General features: G+C 47.1%; 1 long non-coding RNA gene across 2 annotated transcripts; it reads left to right on the forward strand.

Moving 5' to 3' along the window:
• The first annotated feature begins 960 nt into the window (after nucleotides 1–960).
• On the forward strand, nucleotides 961–5,646 carry LOC141417417 (uncharacterized). 2 transcript variants are annotated; one of them, XR_012441974.1, is made up of 3 exons: nucleotides 961–1,030; nucleotides 1,198–1,278; nucleotides 2,020–5,646. It is a non-coding gene; the product is annotated as an uncharacterized lncRNA (long non-coding RNA). The 2 variants fall into 2 exon arrangements; XR_012441975.1 differs by having other exon boundaries at nucleotides 961–1,018.
• Nucleotides 5,647–6,420: the final 774 nt, after the last annotated feature.

Genomic DNA, 6,420 nt, shown 5'->3' on the forward strand with positions numbered 1-6,420 from the left:
CACTGTGTTTCTGAGTTTAAGACAAACAAACTCTGTGTAATAAGATAGAGTCTAAGTACCAGATGAAACGGAATTAGTAGAAAAAGGGGCAGAAATGGAAACAGGATCTGAGCCAAGTTCTTCTCCAACCCCCAAAGAAACACTCGCCGTGCTTAGCCACGCCTTCTCTATGTTTAAGTTTTGACAATAGGATCACGGCGGTTATGGGATCCGTCTTCTTGGGAACAGACGATGAACTAATGCTTGTGGAAGTCATTTTGCAAAAGGAAAAGCATTATTATGTGTTGCTCCTTCCTTCTGCCCTCGATCTCTTTCGAGTACCAGCACGCTCTTTCCTGGGGTCTGATTCTCCCTTTTCTTCCCAGCTGGGGTCACTGACAATGGTCTTGTCTTTGCTTTATCTGATTTCTCTCTGAAGTACAGCCAGGTGCCCCCAAAAGATGACAGAGCCAAGTCAACCAGGGTGCTTCCTGGTGCATTTTGATTCCAAAGTGCACTGCAGGTTCTTAATGCATGTTAAACAGTAACGACGACCACAGATGCGGCCTCCAGCCTCCTTGTCCTTACTGTCCCCTCTCCTGTTCCTCCTGCAAGGGGTGGATATGCAGAGTTCCACAGAGGAGCACAGAACAAAAGGAAAGCAGGACCTTGTCACTGCAGCCCCATTAGAAGAACCCAAGTCATAGACGGGAGGAGGAACAGCCTCCAGAGCCTCAGTTTCTTTATCTGCAAAATGGGGGAGACACAGGACCCAAAGTAGAGGGAGCTGAATGAGACTCAGTCCTGCAAGTCCAAGAAAGGATGGTGTTTTTCTTGAAGATTTTGCTAATTTATTCAATGTGGAGTTTTTGCATTAACTTTGATTTTTAAAATCACAGTTAAATATTATCAGGATTATTCAGAATTTTAGTGGCCCTTTCTTTATATTTAATGCCCAAGGCAAGTGCCTCCCTCTTGTCACCCTATTCGAGTCTGGATAATCGTGGTAATGCCATGGGATGTGTGAGGATTAAATCAGGTGTGTACAGAGGTAGGCACACAGCAAAGGCCCAGCCCAAATGAGCCATTCATTGCAGCTGTCCTTCAGGCTGGACATGGAAATTGGAACTGGGAGGCCATGCAGTCTCCCCCAGGTCATTCACCTGGTAAGCCCAGGCCCACCCAGCTGTGGAAAAGTCATTTAATCTGCTTTCCTAGATGCAGACAGAGCACAGTTACAGTGGATTTGGAGCGGATTATGGCTGGAGAGACAGGACAGGAGAGGCTATCATTTTCCAGGTGGGTTACATTTTTCTTTTTTTTTGGTGGTTACATTTTTCATTTCATCATGTCATCCCCAGGGATGGGCTTCACCCAGGGCTAAGATGGGGTGCCTCTCCCTCGATCCTCTTGCCTCTGCCTCCAGCATGGCTGGGTCCATAGGCACATACCACCACAACCAGCTTATCTCTTCAGATAGGGTCTTGCTAACTCTTTGCCTGGGCTGGCCTTGAATTGCAATTCTCCTGATACCCACCTCCCAAGTAACTGAGATTACAGGCATGAATGACTACACTTGGCAACTCTGTTTTTTGAAGCAAAAAAATGGATTATTCTTATGATCTTCTTATTTTCTTAGTATTTGGCAACTGAAATGAATTTGGGCTGGATGGGTAAATATTAAAATAAGAAAACACTAACAACATGAAGACAATAGATGGTGGGCTCTATACTGTGCTTAATGGCATGGGTCCGGATCTATCATCTCCAGGCAGCATCTCTGCAGGACAACTATTATTATTCCATTTTCTAGATGGGAAACTGAGGGTCAGAGGGATCAGGTGACTTGTTACAGGCACACACCAATGACAGGCAGATCTGGAGTTCCACCCAGGTGAGCTTAGCTGCAAAACACGCATCTGCCCCACAGCTCTGCTTTTGTGTCTTTCAAAAATTCTTCCCCCTGCCTTCAGATCCCTGGTTGAATCATTTCTATCTGACTGTAACTGCCTCCACCTCTTACCCTCCATCCCCCACCAGATATTCAAGAATGAAAATATCTGAGAAAACAAGCTGAAATTCTAAAAACATACATCCAAATGTCTGGAAGGCTCTTGCCTGGGTGATTAAATTAAGAGAAAGTATGCTTAAACAGAAAGTCTCCTGCCAAACTGAATTCTTGTTCACCATGTTGGTTTTGGATGAAGAACACGGTCCTCCGTGTAAGGTTATAATGGAAACAAGTCTGTCCCCAAGGTCAGCGAGCGGGTTCTCGAGGGCCCACCCCATAGGATGCTTCCTGTGCATTTATGTCTGATGCTCCCTTGGGAAGCAGTTCCACTTGTGCCATCAGGGCATGGGACCATTCTTCTGTGGAGTTCAGAGCCGCTGTTGGAGAGGAAGAAGTGCTGAAGACACCAGGAACCTGGTGGCTGCTCCATGAGTGGTCCTGGGGCCATTGCCACCAGCATTGCCTGGGATCTTGGTAGAAATTCCTGTTCTCAGGCCCACTCCACACTGCTGAATTCAAAACTCGGGCTGGGGCCAAGAAATCTGTTGTCAAGAGCCCTCCAGGGGATCGTGCTGCACTGGCCTTGTCCAACACTGGCCTTCAGGAGTTTCAGTGGACTTCACTGCTTCAGGGAAAGGGCTCATTCCACTTTGGGGACCCCAATGAGGAATTTGGGATCCAAGACAGCGTAGAAAGTTACATGAATCTTGGATGGAAAGGGAAGAAGGAGGAATGCCATTGGTTCTTAAGGTGAGCAAAGTACAAAAGACATAAATGTACAGAATTGAAGGGGCCAAACCAGTGTCTCTTCCTTGGTCCCCATTCCTACAGTCCTGTCTACGGAGCTGTCAATGCAATCTCTCTTAAGTCACAAACCAATTTTGGTACTCCCTCTGAGGCTGACCAGGGGCCTCAGGCTACAGTCCACAGCTGCCCCAAACAGGCCCCCGTGCCCTGGCCCTGCTGCCTCTTAGCCTCAGCACCCTCCTTCCACCTGCAACCTGACACAGAGCCCTAAGAGTGCCAGGCACTCCCTCTGCCCTCCTGGTCTCCCTGGTCTCCAGATTTGCTCTTGTCACTACTAATAAGCCTTTACTCCTGCCCAGGCTGGTGCATCTGCAGACATGGGTACCTATTTCCAGAAGTTCCCAAGAGCCCTGGAAAGTTGATAGCAGCCCTACCTCCCTCCCTACCAACCAACTGTACTACTAAAGATGTCCATCTGCCTTTGACTCTTCTTAACCTTAAAGCCAAAGGATGCACATGTTAGCAATTCCATGTTACCACCAGAGCTACTCGAAAAAAGCCTGTTGCTGTGTGGTACACCCAGCAGCTAATGAGGCAAATGTTGGGGTGGTGAGGTCTTGTACCTGCCTCTCATCATCCCAGGCCCCTCTGACTCATCACTGGGGCTCACCTCCATTTTTACATTCCAAAGAAGCCCTCCTGGCTTCTAGGCTGTGTGTCTTAACTGACACCTGTGTTAGGCCTTTGAGTAGTACTGGCCTCACTGTGCCAGGCACAGATGTAGCTCTTGTTAGTAGAGCCCTTGCCTAACATGTGAAACACCTGGGTTCCATCACCAGCATGGCAAATTTTAAAAAAAGAGAAAAGAAGCTACAGTCCATTCTCTAGAAATAAAAATCAGAGGTTTACCCGAGTTCTTCATGCGTAATGGTGCCTGGTAATTATCACACAGTTTGGTTTAATATTTAGCTAGTGTCTTGATCAGGAAACACTCATTTTTTGTTGGCTTTTTATAACAGTTCTGTACAACCTAACACAACTTTTTCCAACTTTCCAAACCACATTGGATATGCGCTTTGCAAAGTCTACTCATGTAGCCCAAAGCAACCAGCTAAGCATACTGGGAACACCCAAGGCAGGAAAGATGACACTTGGCAGCTGAGGGTCACTTAGAGGAGAGCCTAGTGGTGGGGAAAGGGAGGTCCCATCAGGGAGGACAAAAATCAGAAGGCCAATGGCAGAGCCAGAGTGTAGAGTGGCGTGTCCTGGGCCAACTTCTGGGGAAGTGACACATGTTTCTACTTTAAGCGATCAGTTTTTACTTTTAACATGAAGATTAAAATTAAGTGTGTTACCATAGATCAGTTTACAGGGATTTGGTACATCTGTTTTGGAGATGTAAAACAAAACGGAGTAACATCATTGTATGTATTACCAGAATTGGGGTAAAAGATCAGTACCAGGCGAGGGCTGCACCCACACCCCCCCAGCATGGTGGCATTCCTCATGCTCAGTGGGGAAGACGTTTGGCCAGGGACAGTGAGAGATATGCCTTCCCAAGGAGGCTCTGAGACACGGTCCAGAATCCCCCATAGCCAGGTACCAAATACCAGCCACCTCTCAACCACCACCGGGGCAGAGGTGAGGGAGGCACATGGGATAGTCATTGGTGCTATAACTCAGCAGAGGCCCTGGCTGTTGGCCCTTATGCCTGGCTTGACACCCCATGGCATCTCGCTTGCCAAGGGTTTTACAGTGACCTCTAGGTCCAGCCCAAAGGGAGAAGACTGGCAAGTTAGATTATTGCTCCAATAATGAGCGAATGATTTCTGGCTTGCTATTTACACTGCTCTCTGGGAGAGAAAACAAGTCTTCCAAGAGAAGTACTCCAATTTCTACTATTTATCCAAGATTACACATATAATCCCATAATAAAACACCGTTCCTGCCCAGAACACAGAGTGATTGCCTACAGATGTGCCCAAGCCAAAACATCTGCACATCCAAAATGGTCACCGGCATGAAATTTTATCTGCTCTAGGTTGATAACCAAAATGGTTAATTAACTTCTGAAACTTCTCAGCGTAGAAATCCTATATAGGGAATGAAAAGGCAAGCTGGTGGTGGAGTCACGGCACCTTGGATGGGTTGTCCGAGATAGAAGGCCACGCTGTGCCTGACATCAAGTAACACCTTGCAGTCTGATGAAGTTTGGCCCAACAGCTTGCCGTCACTGACACATGAAAATAAAATGCTCTCCTAATGGTGCTTGGCACAACATCAGGAAAATACCTCATCTGAATTTTTATTCATCTGACAAATGATGTGCATCTCTGCCTTTTATCCAGCTGCCTATATTAAATATCTGAATGCAGGAACAATTTCTTAATTTGCTCCTTTCTCTTGGTACCATGTAGAATAACAGCTTAGAATGAAAATGCACCAGGAGGCAAGAGAGATGTCTACCTGCTCACAGGAACCCTGGGAAATTGCTGGGCCCCCTTTGGATCATATCAGATAATCATCTCAGCTCTCCTTTGATTTGTTTCCTCAATATGCTGTTTAAAAATGTAACCCAATCACCAAGCTCAACAAGCAGTCTGTTTATTATTACTTTTGATAGAAAAGTTCATAACATCCTGCAGTGTGTGTGCATTTTTTATTCCATTTGGCTACTAGACACTGAAACCATTGGGAACATTTATTAAAATGCATTCAGCGCTCTTTAGGATGAGGTTAGCATGGGATTTATGTGTCTGTGGTGCACCAGGCACAAGGCAGTACTAATGCTTGTTTAGTACTTAGTTCACGTACAAAATGGTTGGCTATAAAAATCAAAGGAATACAAAGACAGGCTAGAAAGAGTATAGAGTGGGGAGTGATCTCTTCAAGTCACAGGCTTAGAGAGGTGACAAAATGAAGAGGAGAAATTTATATTAACAGAAAATCTAATTCTCTGGTTGCATCTCATACACCCAGAGAGTGGGGGTTCCCAGAAGCCTGGCTTGATAAACCCATGCCTGACAACCTGCTAAGGGGATTCTGTGCCACCCAGCTGGGGCAAGAGCTTCCTATGTGGCCATATAGTCTCCTCACGCCTCCCTAAGTCCTTCCTACTGCAAAGGCCTATGGCCCTCACATGGACCTGAGCCCTGGAGAGAGTTGGTCAGACATCCAGGCTCAGGCTCCTCTGGTATCTGAAGCAGATGGGCCCAGCAAGATAAGGATCAAAATTCCAAGCAGCTTCCTAGTGGTTGGCCAGGCGTCTGGGCATCAGGCAGAGCATGCATGTTTGCTACACATGTTGGTGGTGCGTTTGCTTCCAAGAATGGAAGAGATCCAGAAAGCCCTGGAAAAGTGCCAAGCACCACCCCCAGGAAAATCCACCCATTCAGAGAGCTGCTTCCCAGCCCAGCAGCTGGAGGCCAGGGTCCTGCTTCCTGGTGGGAAAGTGGGGACTTTGGGGACCTGTGAGCGGTCAAGTTCTTCCCTCAGCTGCTCTCAGCTGGTCACTCAGGCAGAAGATGTACAGCCAGGAGAATCCAACCCATTCTCCAACTGCTGCAGTGGACCAAGGGGCATCAGATCAGGCGCTATGCTGTCTGGGAAGTAGGGCATCACCAAAGAGCAGAAACAAAGTCAAAGAGGTACCCAACTCAGCAAGATGGGGCAGTAAGGACTCA

The sequence above is a fragment of the Castor canadensis genome, chromosome 15, assembly GCF_047511655.1.
Source record: "Castor canadensis chromosome 15, mCasCan1.hap1v2, whole genome shotgun sequence".
NCBI classification, from domain to species: domain Eukaryota; kingdom Metazoa; phylum Chordata; class Mammalia; order Rodentia; family Castoridae; genus Castor; species Castor canadensis.